The following is a 9,591-nucleotide window of genomic DNA, read 5'->3' as shown; positions in this document are numbered from 1 at the left end:
TCTCTCTCTCTCTCTCTCTCTCTCTCTCTCTCTCTCTCTCTCTCTCTGTTTCTCTCTCTCTCAGCTCTCCTTAGCACTTTGTTCTCAGCAGTTAGCTAGCAGACAATGATGCTGCTGTCCTCCTTGTACTAAGTGCCACCATGACCATCTTCTCCCATGTGACTTTTTGGGGGGTCACCGTCAGTCTTATTAATGTGTTTTGTTTTCATATTATATATATATATATTCACAGATTATTCCCATTTTGTGAGAGCTCTCTTGTGGCAATTCAAAACAGTGAAGTAAAACTAAGGACTACCTTGTCTAAAATTGTATGCAACATTTTATATCTGTATCACTCCCTGCCTCACCTCTCTGTTTAAAAAAAAAAACAGAAATCTATTTTCTTTCTCTCATCCCTTCCCCATTAAAAAAAGAAAAGAAGTAACTGCCCCATAAATTTTTTTATAACAAACAAGTATAGTCAAGCAAAACAAATGCCCCCAAAGATATACACCCCACACTCACCCACAGTATATATATATATATATATACACATATGTGTATTCATATATAATATATATATATATGTGTGTATATATATATATATATATATATATGTATCACTCTATACCCTAAATCCATTACCACTTTGTCATGGATGGCATGTTTCACCATCAGTTTTCTGGCATTGTGACTGGTTACTGCATTGCTCATAGTCCTTACAGCTTTTAACAGTTGTTTGTTTTTACACTGTTATTGTAATTGTCTAAATTTTTCTCCTGATTCTGCTCATTTCATTCATCAGTTTAGAAAAGTCTTCAAAATTGTTCATTTTTATAATATTGATTTCATAACATAAATTGTTCACCTCACTTTGCATAAGTTCATATATGTTTTTCCACTTCTTTTTGAAATCATTTATTTCTTCATTTCTTACAACAGTATTCCATCAGATTCATGTACCACAACTTATCCAACCAATTTTCAATGTTAGATAATTCTCTTGGTTTCCAATGTTTAGCCACTGCAAAAAGAGCTTCTATAAAATTGTATGTAAAGGACTTTTTCTTCTTTTTAAAAATCTCTTTCAGGTATAGACCTAGCAGTGGCAAGTGGGTCAAAGAGTACACACTGGTTAGCAAATTTTTTGAGTATGATTTCAAATTGCTTTTCAGAATGGTTTTACCCATTCACAGGTCCAACAACATTGCATAAGTGTGCCTATTTTCCTACATCCTTTCCAACATGTTTTCATTTTTCATCATTTTTGTCAATCTTATGGGTGTGAGGTAGAATCTCAGAATTGCTTTGATTTGCATTTCTCTAATTAGTAGTTTTTTGGACTATTTTTTTCATATGCCTGAGTATTTTCCCTTGAGAACCATATGTTTATAGATCCTTAAAAAATTTATCAATTGGGGAATGGCTCTTTTCCTTATAAACATGAATCAATCCCCTATATGTCATGGAAATGTAATCTTTATCAGAGAAACTTACTGCAAAGATTTTTTTCCTCCTAGTTATTGTTTTCTTTTTAATCTCAGCTTTATTAGATTTGTCTGTGCAAAGTATTTTAACATTTATATGATCAAAATGATTCATTTTATCTTCTATCATCCTCATTATTCCTTGTTTGGTCATATACCTTTTTCTTATCAATATAACTTATAGGTAATTAAAAATGTTTTTCTAATATTTATGATGTGTCCTTTTATAATTAAGTCATTTATTTATCCATTTGGATCTTATCTTTGTATAAGATTGAGTTGTTGGTCGAAATCTAATTTCTTTTATATTGCTAATCCGATTTTCCTAGTAGTTTTTGTCAAATAGTGAGTCTTCATGCCAGTACCTGGGAACTTTGTGTTTATCTAATCCTAGAATATTAATGATACAGTTGCTTTTGTAGTATACCTCATCTGTTCCACTGACTGATCTTTCTAGTTCTTAACCAGTAACAAATTATTTTAATAATAACTGCTTTGTGTAATAGAGTTTGAGATCTGGAAATGCTAGGCCTCCTTTTTTCCATTTCTTTTCATTATTTCTCTTGAGATTCTTGAACTTTTCCCCTTCCATATGAATTTCATCATTATTTTTTCTAGTATTATAAAGAAATCTTTGGCATTGACTAAGTAAGCTAATTTAGGTAGTAATGTTGTTTTTATCATTTTGGTTCATCCTACCCATGAGCAATTAATATTTTTCTAATGATTTAACTCTGTCTTTGTTTCTGAAAACAGTTGTTTATAGTTGTATTTATATAGTTCTTGTGTTTATTTTGGTATAGGCATATACACTCTCAAATATTTAAATAGTCTATAACAATTTAAATGGAGTTTCTTTTTCAATCTCTTCTTGCTGGATTTTACTGGTATTCTATAGAAATGTGGATGATTTTATAGAGTCACATTCTGCCAGTTTGCTAAAAAAATATTAATTGATTCAATTAATTTTAGTTGCCTTTTTTAGGGATCCTTAAGTATACTATCATAGACTTTTTCATTTCTTTTTATCTATGGTTATTCCCTTATTTTTGTTGTTGCCAGTATTTCTAGTAATATGTCAAATAAAAGTGGTGACAATGAACATTCATGTTTCACCTCCGAATTTATTAGAAAGGATTCTAGTTTATTTCTGTCACAAATAATGATAGTCCTTGGCATCTATTTTAAGGAAAATTCCACTTATTCCTATATTGTCTATTTTTTTAAAAAAGACAGAAATGGTGGTTGCATTTTGTACATTTACTGACAAAATCATATGATTTTTGTCTTGTTACTAATATAGCTAATTTAATTGTCAGTTTCCCTAGTATTATACAATCTGCTTTACTTGTATAAATCCAATTTAGTTCAGTTTTTTCCTCTGAAAAAAAAGGGTTGTTTAAATTCTCTACTTTTTGTTATTAATTTGGGTATTTCATGTTTTTGTAAATATTAATTTATTTCATTTAAGTTACTCATTTTGTTGGCACATTGTTAGGCAAAATAATATCCTTTAAGTCTTCTTCATTTGTTGTTAATTCTTTCTCATTTTTGTTCTTGGTGATTTGGTTTTTCTCCTTATTTTAATCAAATTATCTAATGGTTTATCTATTTTATTGGTCTGAAAAAAACCCCAATCCAACTAGCTTCTAGTTGTATTTATTAATTCAATGGGTTTTTATTTTCCCCTAATCTGTCTCCCTATTACAAGAAAACTCCTTGTGTTACAGGAAAACTATCTCACAGGAAATGAAATCTTACTGCATCAGCAATCAAACCTATTTCATGGTAATTCCTAAATGTACAAGCTTGTGCCCATTATCTGGCACACAGAAAAGGGTAGGTTTGCCCTAATCCAAACCTCCTTTTCCCATGAAAAATGTTGAAATAGTTGTAAATTATATCAGTCATGTATGTACAAGGCTCTATGTAGACCAAATACTGAGGTCACATGCAACTGCATAGCATATAGCATTGCATGTTAGAATTGCATACAGTAAATCAAGACCAAGTTTACATGCAGATCCATAGTACATGGTGTTGCAACAAAGTTGCATATGGTAGACCAAGAATAGGGGTCACATTTAAATATATAAAAATAATACATTGTGGTTTCATTTGAAATATATATATCAGGGTATGGGCAAATGACTCCAGTCCCTAAAAGCATGACTAAAGCACCACAGATGCAATTTTTTTTCATAAGGAAGAGGCTGGAGAGCCTGCTTTTAGGAGAGTAGTGCGATGTGTAATGGAGTTTTGAAATAAATGAATGAACAAATGAATAAAGTCTTGATTAAGAGCTTGTTATATGCAAAGCACTGTACTAAGAGCTGGGGATACAAAAAAAAAAGTATGATAGTCCTTGCTCTCAAGGAACTGAAATCCTTGTAGGGAGACAATTCATTTGGAAAGTCAGAGGGGTACACCACCCAATGTCTAGGAATCTGGAAGCTCAGTGATCAAGTCCATACTGGGTTTTCTGGCCAGCCCAACATCAGTGCCACAGGGATCAATCAACCTTGGGGAACCAGCTCAGGGATAGCTGAGGTGAGAACTTAACCCTCAACAACGTTAGGGCTGCATTTGGATATGAACCTGGTGGGACTAATGCCATGTAAAAACTGCATTAGGACTGTGCCCACTCCCTCCAAAGACGGAGTTGGTATGGCAAAGAGTATATTCTCCCCCAAATAATCACCCAAACTTTGGGGTTTGGGGAGGGAGGTAATTTTTCTTCTCTTTTTGCTGTATCTATGAAGTAAACATCCCTTTGTAAATTGGTGTTAATTGATGTTAATTGGTTAAATGGAAGTAGGGTGCTAGTCACTGGTGGCTAACTCACCAATATGGGGGTTCAAGCTGATGAATTAGAGTCACTCCCTAGAACTCTGAGGGGGAGATATAGGTAGCCTGACCATAAGACAGTGAGCCCAGAGAATGCTGGCTCCATATACATTAAACACATTCCCTTACATTCAATTCAACATGTATTAATTAAGCACAAATGTACGAAGCATTGTTTGGTGCTAAAAATACAGAGACAAAAATGAATCAACAGTTGCTTTCTACCGGGAGATATAACATGAAAAGAGATGAATAAATACAGGGTAAATAAAGGAGGGAGAAAATACTGAATGAAGGCTCTGGAAAGACTTCCATTAGAGGTGGCACAGGGGCTGAGCTCTGAAGGAATGTGGAGTTTTTAATAGGCAGCAGTGAGGATGTACCATTCTTTGCATATTGGAAAGCCTACGAGGAGGTCTGAAGTCAGGAGAGGGAAGGTTGAGTTTGGGAAATGGAGAGCAACCTAATGTGGTTGGAATATATAGGGCTTGAAGGGAAGACCCAGTCATTGATCATCTGGGTCTCCACTAGAAGCAGCTGCTATTCTCTCCCGTATCATTCTCAGAAGGAAATTCTCTTTCTCAGGTCTTCTCAACTTATTATTAGCAGGTGGAAAGCAGGTTGGGTTGCTATTGAATTGCCTCTTTGCTTGACCTGGGCGCTGACCATATTGTCTTCTCCCACACAACTCTCCCCTCTTTACATACTCTATGTTGTACTCACTGTATATACTGGACTTCACCAGCAAATCCCCAGTGTCTTCCTGCCTATGATTGGACATGGGAAACCAAACACATCTGAGTAAGAACTTATACCCTTCTATAAAACCTATGACCTTTCCTGTGTTACAGAGTTGTTCTAGTAGAGAGAAGAGGGAACCTGAGCATCCCCATATCAAACTATGAGTGATGATAAATAGTGAGACGGTTTTTTAAATATTTTATTTTTTATTCCCAATTACATGTAAAAGCAATGTTTAACATTTGTTTTTTAAATGTTTGAGTTCCAAATTCTCTCCCTCTCTGCATTCCCCCCTCATTGAGAAGGCAAGCAATTTGAAATAGGTTATACATGTGCAATCATGTAAAACATATTTCCATTTTAGTCATGTTGTGAAAAAAAAACAGACCAAGAACAAATAAAAGTAAAAAATATATGCTTTGATCTTCATTCAGACTCAATCAGTTTTTTCTCTGGAAGTGGATAGCATTTTTCATCATGAGTCCTTTGGAACTGTCTTGGATCATTGTATTGCTAAGAATAGCTAAGTCATTCACAGTTGATCATCATTCAGTATTGCTGTTACTGTGTACAATGTTCTGGTTCTGCTCACTTCACTTTGCATCAGTTCATGTAAGTCTTTCTAGGTTTTTGGTAGAGCAATTATTAAGTGCTTATTATGTGCCAGGCACCAGGCCAAGTATTGGGGATACAAATACAAGATAATAAGGCAACCTCTATTCTCAAGGAGCTTATATGCTAATAGGGAAGATCAAATATAAAGGGGAGCTGGGAGGAGGGGGTAAGCAGCATGGCCCGGGCACCCTTACAAAATGGCATTCATGACCATAGACTCACCAATCAGGGGAGCCTAGAATTAATAATCTGGAGGTGCCATTTCCTCCTTTTACTGATGTTTAAAAATCATCGTATCTAGGGCCTAGCAACTTCCTTCCAGAGATGGGATCCTATTGTATTCTTAGTAGTCTTGCAACCTTGCTGTGTCATTTGCCCTGAATTCTGCCCTCCCCCAGCCTTTGGGTATCTCAAGTTAAGCTTATGACTTCCCCTTGTGTGAGTCAAAACATGTGTGTAAGGAAGGTCTATTGATGTGAACATCACTGGCTCTTCTGCTCCTTTATGAAAGCCTCTAAGTCCCAAAGCTGTTTCAGTGGACTGAGAAAGACAAAAAAAGGCAAATGCAATCCCAAGCTTATTAAGAGGTACGGTGTCAGAAAAGAGAAAGGCTCCTTGTACTCTGCTCTGGTGAGGCTTCGTCTGGAGAATCATGTTCAGTTCTAGGTGCCCGTTTTAATAAAGATATTGATGATATAAAATACATTCATTCAGAGTGGTGTGTGTGTGTGTGTGTGGAGAGAGAGAGAGAGAGAGAGAGAGAGAGAGAGAGAGAGAGAGAGAGAGAGAGAGAGAGAGAGAGAGAGAGAGAGAGAGAGAGAGAGAGAGACAGGGAGAGGGACAGGGAGGGACAGGGAGAGGGACAGGGAGGGACAGGGAGGGAGAGAGAGGGAGAGGGAGAAAGAGGGAGAGAGACCAGGATAGAACAATCTTCAGAACATAACATAGGAAAACTACTTTAAAGAAACTGATAATGTTTAACCTAGAGAACCGAAGAGAGTGGGATCATGATAGCTTTGCCCAGGTGTCTGAAAGGCTGGTATGTGGCTAATGTGGCTAATATGTGGTATTAGACTTTTTTCTGCTTGGTCCCAGAGAGCAGAACTAGGAACAATTGGCAGAAGTTAGCAATAGACAGATGTTAGGAAAATCTTACCACAAGGTGGTGAATAGATCACTGCACCTAGAGTCAGGAAGACCTGAGTTCAAAAGTGAACTCAGATATTTATTAGCTGTTTGACCCTGGCCAGGCCATTTAACTTCTCTGTACCTGTTTCTTCATCTGTAAAATGGGGATCATAATACTACCTTCTTCCTAGGGTAGTTGTGAAGATGGAATGAGATAAAATTTGTAAAACCCTCTGTAAACCTTAAAGCACTATATAAATGTTGTTATTATTATTCTTCACAGACCTGTCCAAAAGTGGAATGGGGACCCTCAGGAGGAGTGAATTTTCCCTCTTGGAGGTTTTCAAAGGCTACATGATCACATTTCAGGCATGTGGTAGAAGGGATTCTTGTCATTATTCATTTTTGGACTAAATCAGGGGTTCTCAACCTGGGGTCCAATGGATAGATTTCCCATAAACCTATATGGGAAAAATTATATCTTTATTTTCATTAGTCTCTAAGTGAAATTTAGTATTTCTTTCAATGGTGAATATAGGCAACCAACATTATTCTGTGATAGGGATCCATAGGCTTCACCAAACTGTCAAGGGGGCCCAGGACACTCAAAAAGTATCCTGTAGTAGATGACCTCTGAGGCCCCTCCCAACTCTGTCTCTGGTAGATGTGGCCTTAAATCCCTGAAAAGATTTGGGAGATGTAGACTAAGGCTCCAAGTAAGTGAGAAAAGGAATTTTTGTTAGTTTTTCTGGACCTTGGCTTGATCCTCAGTGAAAAAAAATGAGGATCCACCATTGAACAAATGTATTAAGGACCTGCTCTGGGTATTGCTAGACTACCTTGGCAAGGTTATTATGATTGGCTTTATTTTTTCCCAGTTTACTTTAACTGTGATGGAATAAAACCACCACCACCCCCCCCCCCCAAATGTGACAAATAACTCCAGGGTGAAAGGGCAATGTGTGTTTTAAAATTCAGCTGGAAAAAGGACAGTAGTTCTGATGTGGTCCTCACCTTTGGGAAGGAGCCTTTGGCTGGGAGCTGTTAGGTGAGACAGTGTAGGGCAGTAAATGAGGAAGAGAAGCCCTTTGGGTGATGAGCCCTTAATAGTATAGATATGGAAAGGAAGAGGCCAGACTTGGGAACAACTTAAAGCCTTTCATTAGCAGCTTAATAGAGAAGCATGGGGGCCCAGTGGATAGAGTGCTGGGCCTGGACCTGAGTTCAAATGTGGCCTCAGACATTTACTAGATATGTGACCCAGGGCAAGTCACTTAACTCTGCTTTAATCCACCGGAAACGGAAATGTCAAACCACTCCAGTATCTTCGCCAAGAAAATCCCACGGACTGTGTGGTTTACAGAGTCATGAAGAATCAGACAACTGAACAATGGAACAACAGAGAAACATAGAATCCTATAGTCCCAGAGGTGGAAGGCACTTGATAGGGCCTCTAGTCTGACTTTACCTAATGCATGAATTCCCTGTGCCTATCTTTCCCTAAGCCCTTTCTTGGGCTCTGGGAAGGTAAATTAGTGCTTGCCCTAGAGAAGTCTATTTGGGTGTGCATGACACCCAAACACCAACAGGACCACTTCTTTCCCTTGCTCCTATCTTTTCATTTCTAGGAGGAGATAGGGGCAAAAAGAGGCATACTGTTTAATTTTTAGTCAGCTTCCCACTGCTTGCCCTTAGGCCCCCCAGATGGCCTTTCCTGAGTCCCTTCTCAGTAACTGGAACAGAGATACTCTTGAAGTTTTAGATGTCTTTTGGTTTTCTCTCCAACATGATTTCCTCGTCTATGAACTCGATAATTTAATTTAACAAAGATTACTTATGCACCTCTCTTGAGGCTGCTGTTCTCATGTTTCAACTTGGCATGGGGGTGACCTTGGATCCTCAAATGCTGTGCAGGAAGACTGTGAGCCTGGGGCAGTTCTACCTAGAAGGGCCTCCGGGTAGGGCCTGTTGATGGGCTGAATGTCTAAGGTCTCTACCTCACTAGAAGCACTCTGGCTTCTAAATGCACATCTGTGTCCCTCCATTTTGTTTCACTCTTCATAATGCATGTAGAAGCTGTGAGAGAGAGCACAGTTATCTAGGAGAGGGGCACAGTAAGTAGAGAAGTATGAATTTTTCCCTGCCCCGCCAACTCCCTCTTCTCATGCTTGTGTTACCTGTTTCCCTCCACAGAAGCCTCCTCCCCTTATCTGCTTCTCTCCCTCCATCCCCATTGGACTTGGAAAGCCAAGCAGACCAAAACAAATGACTCTAACAGTCCCTTCATTTACACAGTACTTCACCATTTATAAAGTGCTTTCACAATAATTTTAATCATAATACCCACGGGGCGGCCAGGTAGCACAGCAAGTAAGAGCACCGGCCCCAGTGTTGGGATGACCTGGGCATCGAATCTGGGCCCAGACACTTAGCACCCACCCAGAAACACCTGGCCGTGTAACCTTGAGCAAGTTACTTAACCCCAATTGCTTAGGGGCGGCCAGGTGGCTCAGCAAGTAAGAGCACCAGTCCCAGAGTCGGAAGTGTAACCTTGAGCAAGTTAATTAACCCTGATTGCTTTAAAAAAAAATCATAATACCTGTTACAGAACACTTTTAGGACTTTACACAGGATTTCACCTACACTGCTTCATCTGAGCCTCACCAAAGTAGGTCTATAACTTAGTAGATAAATCCCAGGGCATTACCCAAGAGACACAGATTTTAAAGGACCTTCCCAGGGTCTGCTATTAAATGTCAGAGGAGAAATTGGGAATCCAGGCTTTTTGACT

This window comes from Petaurus breviceps, unplaced genomic scaffold (genome assembly GCF_028583685.1).
Source record: "Petaurus breviceps papuanus isolate PSGF00001 unplaced genomic scaffold, PetGlider_PUasm1.0 37, whole genome shotgun sequence".
NCBI classification, from domain to species: Eukaryota; Metazoa; Chordata; class Mammalia; order Diprotodontia; family Petauridae; genus Petaurus; species Petaurus breviceps.
This window is presented reverse-complemented; position numbering follows the sequence as displayed.